Here is an 8,797-nt window from a genome sequence, read left to right on the forward strand (position 1 = left end):
TTTAACAATACACATACGTATATACTCTACATATCTTTCTCTCTTTTTTTCTCAGTCTATAATATGTATGTATGTATATATATATATATATATATATATATATATATATAGTGAATCCTGTGTAGAAATAAACTCTTTGATATTTAAGAACAGGTATATGCAATTTTTTTTTTATATATATGACAATATACAGTAAAGTTTGCTAACACTAGAAAGGAGCTATTTAATTTTTGGTGCTATAAAAAAATTTTGGTGAGTTTTTAATAAAGCATTACCCTGCCTTACAATGCAAACATTTTCCGTGATAAAGGTATTGATTTACAAATTATAAATTTACTGTAGATTTCGTTTTTCCATTCATGGAAGCTTTAAAATTTCTGTTTAATATTTTTTTTACTTTTTTATCAGCAGTTTTTCTATATTGTTGGTGCAGATTATTTTTGTCTAAGCTGGCTATACATTATACAATTTTCTTATTCGATTTCCTTTACATTTGCTTTCAACTATGTAATGCAAGGGCCTGCCCGGTTGCATACAAATAGAAAATGTTTTGGTTTGACCTCATATTATATGGTTTTGGTAAATTTAGAGGAACATTATACAAGAAAATTGTATAATGTATGGCCAGCCTTAGTAATAGATTTGTAGTTGTGTTACTATTATTATTCCACTGCAGCCTAAAGTTGTCTCAAGTTGCTTTTCTCCGAAAACTAATGAATTTGTAAGTTTAACTGCAGCAAAACCAGCACACGTTTTACAATTCTTGGACTGTGGCTAAAAAAATTGGACAAAAAATACGAAGGATACATTGTTTTGTGTTTGATGGGAATATGCCTCGAGCTGTGACTCAATCTAAGGAATATATATCTGTAAAGTTCACTGAAACCACATAAAGAAATACTCAAAGTAAGTTCCGTACTCTTATACAGTATATCTATGCTATAAAAGAAAGTTTCTAAAGCTTGCAGAGGGAATGTATTTTTGCATGCACTCTACCATCCATCTTTTAGAAATTAATTCAATTAAATATTTAGTTGTATTAAACTGAAAAAATGATGATACTTGAACAGATTTCTTTTTTTTTTTATCCAAAAAGAAAGGATTTCAAAACAACTGTATTCAATGTAAAACCATGAAGACGCATCAGCTTTCAGTTAAACATTTTTTAATTATTCTAGGCATTGATTTTAAAAGATGTTTGATGGCTTCTTGAGGAATGCTGCCCCAATCACAGATTAGTTGTATAATTCATGTTTTGAGCCTGGCGCTCAATCAGGTAAGAGCTTGGCTAATTATATTTACAATGTATTTCATACAAGCTATTGCAGCTATTAGATGTGGGTGATGGTTGTAATATGAGGTGGGGCATTAGACTGCTGAAAATTAAATTTTCATTTGTGTTTGTGATGGGTTTGGGAGAAAGGTCCCCAATGGGCCCTTCCACTGTGTCATTAATAACCATTCTAGAATTCTAAGGTGCATCACTTAACCACTTTACCACCGGAGGATTTTGCTGTCTTACGTCCAGGCCACTTTTTGCGATTCGACGCTGTGCGAATGTAACTGACAATTGCGCGGTCGTGCGACGCCGTACCCAAACAAAATTTATGTCCTTTTTTCCCACAAACAGAGCTTTCTTTTGGTGGTATTTGATCACCGGTGTGATTTTTACTTTTTGCGCTATAAACAAAAAAAGAGCGTTTATTTTGAAAAAATAACAATATTTTTAACATTTTTTTATATGAAATTCCCCCCCAAAAAAATGTAAAAATCTAAATTTTTAAAAATTTTTGGCCAATTTGTTTTCTGCTACATATGTTTGGTAAATAAAAATCCCAATAAGCGTATTTTGATTTGTTTGCGCAAAAGTTATTGCGTTTACTAACTAAGGGAAAGATTTCTGTAATTTTTGGTGTTTTTTTTTTTTAACGAGTAATGGCGGCGATCTGCGATTTTTTTTGCGGGGCTGCGACATTGCGGCAGACAGATCGGACCCTTGACTGACATTTTTGACACTTTTGGGGGTACCAGTGACATTACTACAGTAATCAGTGCTATAAATATGCACTGTTACTGTAAAAATGACACTGGCAGGGAAGGGGTTAATTTTATTGGAGAGGGAAGGGTTAATGTATGCCTGGTGCTTACTGACGTGCGGGGGGGGAGGTGACTGAGTGAGTCAGGGACAGATCGCATGTTCAGCTATGCTGAACACTCCGATCTGTCACTCCCTGTCACTTAGGAGATCCGCCTGCTCTGTTTACACAGGCGGGCGGATCTCCACACTTGATTCCCCCGACGATCGGGGGAGAGCAGCGGCGCCGCCGCTCCTCCCCTGGCCCGACTCCCGCTGTGACTGAAAACAGGGGGAGAAGTCCAGCTACGTAGGTCTACGTCACTGTACGGAATCGTGCCACTTTGCAACAGTACAGTCAACGTGACCGGTCGGCAAGTGGTTAAAGAATCACTGGCAGAAGAAGGAGGTCCTGATTCCTCTATATAGATCTTTATATCACTAGAGGGGTCACCAGCAGGAGGAAGGAGGTCCTGACTGCTCTATATAGACCTTTTTATCACTAGCGAAATCAACAGCAGGGGGAAGAAGGTCCTGATTCCTCTATATAGAACTTTATATTACTAGAGTGATCACCAGCAGGAGGAAGGAGGTCCTGATTCCTCCCCATAGATCTTTATATCACTAGCGAAATCAACAGCAGGGGGAAGGAGGTCCTGATTCCTCTATACAGAACTTTATATTATAGAGGGATCACCAGCAGGAAGAAGAAGGTCTTGATTCCTCTATATAGATATTTATATCACTAGAAGGATCACCAGCAGGGGGAAGGAGGTCCTGATTCCTCTATATAGATCTTTATATCACTAGAGGGGTCACCAGCAGGAGGAAGGAGGTCCTGACTGCTCTATATAGACCTTTATATCACTAAAGAAATTACCAGCAGAAGGAAACATCTTTAGTTGAAACCCTGTACAATATTGCTTCCAGTTCTGTAAATAACATTTGCACAAAGATATTGATAAGATAGAATAAGTCCAGAGATGGGCAAAAAAATGATGAAAGGTCTGAGGGATAAAACATAGCATAAGAGACTGCAGAAACATATTATGTACAGTTTGGAGGAAAGAAGGTAAAGAGGGGAGGGGGCGTGGCGTACGGCGCTGGAGATGGCCGCATAGTCCTGCAGCTCCGTCGGCCACTCGAGACTACAGCCTACATTGACCCCACGGAACGACCCTCTCGCCTCTGTATTCCTACTGGTGGTGTCCCGGATGGCGAAGGGCAAGAAGGGAGCCCACAAGTTTGCTCGGATGGACGGATTTCTTATATCCAGCACCGCCGGTCCCAGGCAACATGGCGCCGGCCCGCCTCAGCAACAACGGCCTCCGCGTGAGCGATCCTGCAGCCTGCCAGGAGATGGACCTCTGCCGCTCAGGCAAGTAGCAAATCCCGATAGCGGGAATTCCTCGGGCTCCTCGACCCCGCCATCCCCGACTTTCAATAGCCCTGCCAAACAAAAACCACGCCGGGGCCCCTCTCCCCCTGAGAGTTACGGCGGTGCACACATGGACATGTCTGCTACTCCTGATCAAACCCAGACCCAGCCTGCAGCTATGGCCGATCCCTTTGCGGCCTTCCCAGAGGGAGACCAGCAGGTATCAGCTTCCCTTTTGAAGGACATGATGAGATCCCTGTGGACCTCCTTGCACGCCGACATGGTGCAGGGAATGTCCCAAACGCGGCGCGAGGTCCGCCATCTTGGGGAGCGGGTGGATGCTGTGGAGACCTCCATGGAGAAGTGCTCACTATCCTTGAACACATTGGTGGCTGCCCATAATAGCCACTCTGAGGACATCTCCTGGTTGAAGGACAAAGTTGCGGACCTGGAGGACAGGTCTCGCAGGAACAACTTGAAGCTCAGAGGTGTCCCTGAGTCGGTGCTGCCGCAAAACCTAGAAACAATGGCCAAGACCCTTTTTACTGCGCTGGTTCCATCTCTCTCAGCAGCTGAGCTTGAGATAGACAGGATACACAGGATACCCAAGCCCGGCTTTATTGCACAGGACCTGCCTCGGGATGTATTACTACGTGTCCATTTTTTTCAGACTAAGGATAAAGTGCTTATGGCATCCAGGAAGTTGCAATCCATGCCGGGAGAGTACCCTCAACTTCAGATTCTTCCCGATCTGTCCAGGCACACCTTACAGAAGCGAAGGAATCTGGCCACGGTGACTAAGGCCCTCCGTAATCACCACATTCCACACAAATGGAAGCATCCGGCCTTTCTGTCAATAACGCACAATGGGTCTACAGTCACCATCTCTACCATGGAGGAAGGACTGGCTCTGTTGCGACGCTGGAATATTATCCCGGTCTCGTCCTCCCTGCCCTCTACGGCTCCTTCACCGACGCCCGTCCCCAGTGAATGGCAAGTAGCATCACGCAAACGCTCCAACTCGGCACAACGTTCGTCTGGAGGTGAGAGTGTCTTCCCACAGACTCCACTATAGTCTCAGGCCTAGGATGACCCTGATCCTCCTGGCCCCTCGTTACCTGTTGCAGGCTCCTCCTGCTTTTGGACTTTTTTTTATGGTTCGGGCGTCTGTTCCTTTCCCTTCCTCCCCTTGTTCCTGCTCCGACAGTGGATTGTTTTTTGCTTACCTGAACACCTCGTTGGTTCCAGTGCTCCTCATCTTGCTGCACCTTGAGCTCTGTTACTTTGCTTCCACCCAGCTTGACCGTCTCCCCCTGAGACACCCACCATGACCATTAAACTGCTCTCTCTGAATGTTAATGGATTGAATCACCCAGTTAAGCGCCACTCGTTGTGGACTGAACTGTGTACCAGTCGAGCTGATGTAGTTGCCCTGCAAGAGACTCATTTTAAGGCCGCCCAGCCACCGCGGTTCTCCCATAGGAACTTTCCACATCTTTTTTTTGCCAACGCTCCGGAGAAGAAGCGGGGAGTCTTGGTGGCGATTAGGGACACTGTGGCCTTCACCCTTAAGGGCCAGACCAGCGACCCAGAGGGTCGGTTCCTAATCTTGCAGGGGGACTTCAACTCTCTTCCTATGACTCTTGTGGTACTGTATGCTCCGAATAGCCATCAGAAGAGGTTTCTCTTGAGACTGCTTAGGCAGGTGACTGCTAATGTGTATGGTAATCTGGTTCTGTGTGGGGATTTTAATACGGTGGTCGACCCAGGGCTTGACACCTCGGTGCCCGCCCGGGGGCGACAATTCTCTTTGCAATCCCTCCTCCACAGGGAACATCTCTACGATGTTTGGCGGTGCCAGCATGGCTCGGAAAGGGATTTCTCCCACTACTCCCCCAGACATCGTTCCTATGCACGTATTGATATGTTTTTGACGGATCTCCCTTTACTGGGTAAGGTCTCCTCCTCGGCTGTCAGAAGCATCACATGGTCTGACCATGCGGCTGTGGAGATGGTCTTGGAGGAGGGCGGACCCAGGGAACGGACTTCCATTTGGCGATGTGACGCCAAGGTCCTTCAGGACACGAGGACGGGCAAGGTTGTGGGGGATCAACTGTCAGAGTTTTTTAACATTAATGCTCCTTCGGTTTCGGACCCCTGGTCACTGTGGGGGGCGCACAAGGCTTTCATTCGAGGGGTGTGCATCCAACAAACGGCCAGGTTGCGTAGGGCTTACAATCAGAGGCTGACGGATCTCCTTAAGGAAATTAAGGAGCTGGAGACCATTCACAAGCGAAGCCCTACCGACACAGTGACTAGGGATCTGACCCGCAGGCGTGAGTCCCTTAGATCCCACCTTCTGGAGCGTTATGATCGCCACCTAAAAAGCCTTAGACTTCGCTACTATGCTCATGCTAACAGGGCGGGTAAGGTCCTAGCTTCCCGGGTCAAACAACGGCGGGCGTCTGCCCGCATTTCCCACCTAACGCATCATGCCTCCAAAACGAAACTAACGCACCCGAAGGACATCGCAAATGAGTTTGCGAGGTTCTATGGTTCTCTCTACAACCTGTCCCAAGACTCCTCCACCGCCCAACCCAGTACTGAGGCCATCCAGAGCTTTTTGGCTAAACTGTCCCTCCCCTCCCTATCTGAAACCCAACTTAGTACCCTTTCGGCTTCGATAACCGTACCGGAGGTGTCTAGGGTGATCCAATCCCTTCCTATTGGTAAGTCTCCGGGCCCGGATGGATTGGGCAACGATTATTATAGACTCCACAACCATACCCTCAGCCCATTCCTTGCTCAGGTCTTCAATAAAGCGATGTCGACATCCACCTTCCCGCGGGAAATGTTGGGTGCCTACATCACTACCATCCCCAAGCCAGGAAAGGATCCTAGTCTCCCAGCTAATTACAGGCCCATCTCTCTACTGAATAGCGACACCAAAATATATGCTAAGATCTTGGCCACCCGTGTACAGAACGTCCTCCCGTGCCTGATCAAAAATGATCAAATGGGGTTTATGCCTGGCAGACAGACGTCGGATGCCACCAGGCGTATTATTGACCTGGTGCATCTCGCTGAAAGCTCTCGTACCCCTTCTCTGCTCCTCACATTGGACGCAGAGAAGGCGTTTGACAGAGTCAATTGGCTCTATATGCGGATGACCTTGGAGAAGTTCGGCTTCTCGGGGGGCATTTTGTCTGCTCTGTTGGCACTCTATTCCTGCCCTTCGGCACAGGTTGTCACTTCGGGCGTTGCCTCGGCCCCGTTCGTCATTTCTAATGGCACCCGCCAGGGCTGTCCTCTCTCTCCAGCGATTTTCAATCTGATGATTGAGCCGCTGGCGGAGGCCATTCGTTCTGACGACGGGGTCGAGGGGTTCCGTATGGGCGACACCGTCCACAAGGTTAACCTGTTTGCGGATGATGTTGTGGTGGTCCTAACGAACCCGGTCCGGTCCCTGCCGGCGGTCCACAGGATACTGCTGGCCTTTGGGGAGATTTCCTACCATAAGGTCAATGCCTCTAAATCCCTAATACTCAACATGGGAATTGATCCGAAGGTAGCTGCCCTTCTCCAACTGAACTATCCCTACCAATGGACGGTGGATCAAATCCCATATCTAGGGGTGCGAGTTGCCCCGAGTATTGCTAGACTCCTCCCTGCTAACCTAGACCCCTTGCTTAAGAAAATAAACAAAGAAATGGGGGACATGGCTAAGACTGACATTTCCTGGGGCGGTCGGATGGCCGCCTACAAGATGATGATCCTGCCACAAATACTCTACATCTTCAGGGCGATTCCCATCCCCTTCCCCAGGAAATACATGGTTGCCCTATCCTGTAGTTTACGTAACTTTATCTGGTACGGGAAGAGGGCCAGAGTCGCTACATCCCTGTTAATTCAGCCCAAGGCTTTGGGGGGCGCCAAGCTCCCGGATCTCTCGACGTATTACTGGTCCACTAGACTGGATCAACTGAGGGCTTGGTTTGACCCTGGGAACTGCTTCCCCTGGAAGTCTCTGGAGGGTCACATGGCGCCTATCAAAGACCTTCGGTTGTTGCTCCTGAGTGACCTTTGGATACGATGGCAGCTATCGGGGCTCCCCCCGACGTTGCGGGAGGCCCTACTCTCCTGGAGGAAGTTGGGGGAAACCTGCGTGGGCAAAGTTGGAGTGGCTCCCCACTCCTCTTTGTCCTTGCCTGTGACTGTGTTATCCGCACACATACCCTCTCTGTCAGTGTCCCGTTTGCTTGATTTAGGCCTCTCCGAACTTTCACATTTTTATGCGAACGGTGAACTGTTGACCCCTCAGCAGCTGATGCACAACTTTAGGGTGCCCCCCTCCCTCTACCTTCCAATACTGCAGATATGTAGCTTCCTCAGGAAGCATCCCCTGCGGACCGTGGAAATCCCTATAAAAGCATGGGAGTTTTACCATTCCTCACTGAAAAAGACCAAGGGCATCTCTCTGTTTTATGACTTGCTCTTGCGCAGGCCGGATCCTCCGGTCTCTGTCTCTATGCAGAGGTGGGAGAGAGATCTTGGTGTTGCCGTCACCCCGGAACAGTGGTCCAGGGCCCTTTCCGCTACTTACCAGTACTCCCACTGTACTTCGCATTGGGAGATGATGTTGAAGATTGTTAATAGGTGGTATTACACCCCACACAGATTGTCAAAAATTTTTCCATCTGTTCCTGATCTCTGTTGGCGTGAATGTGGCCATAGAGGGACGTTGGCACATGTCCTGTGGGAATGTCCCTCGTTGACAAGTTACTGGAACAGGATCTTTAGATGTATAGCGGAATGTACGGGTATATTGGGTCCCCCTAGGAAGGAACTGGCTCTGCTGAACGTGGGTATTGAGTCCTACCCTGCCCAATACAGACAGGTCGTTACCCATATCCTTCTAGCTTCCAGGACTCTGATCCTGCGCAAATGGCGTTCTCTAGAAGTGCCTAATTTCTCTGAAGTAGTATCAACGGTCAACGGCAACTATGTGCTAGAAAAAGCGCTGGCAGTAAACTCCCTTTCATATGGTCACTTTATGAAGGTGTGGCAGTGCTGGAGTTACTATCCCTGAATGTACTTTGAGCATGTGGAGGGGATGCGGGGGCCTCCCCCATGGCAAGTATGTTCCCACGGGGGGCTGTGGGGGCGGCTCTCGCTCCTCCCTATTACGGGCTCTCTTTCCATATGGGTTATGCCTACTTTGTATGTTAATACTGGAATCTTGCTTTCTTTTTCCTCTTTTATTGCTGATGGTATAATGTATGGGTCCTTATGTCGGATTCCCTTCCCTTCTCTCCCCCCTCCCTCTTCCCCATTTACTGTTGCAT

The sequence above is a fragment of the Pelophylax lessonae genome, assembly GCF_965119305.1.
Source record: "Pelophylax lessonae genome assembly, chromosome: 6".
Taxonomy (NCBI): domain Eukaryota; kingdom Metazoa; phylum Chordata; class Amphibia; order Anura; family Ranidae; genus Pelophylax; species Pelophylax lessonae.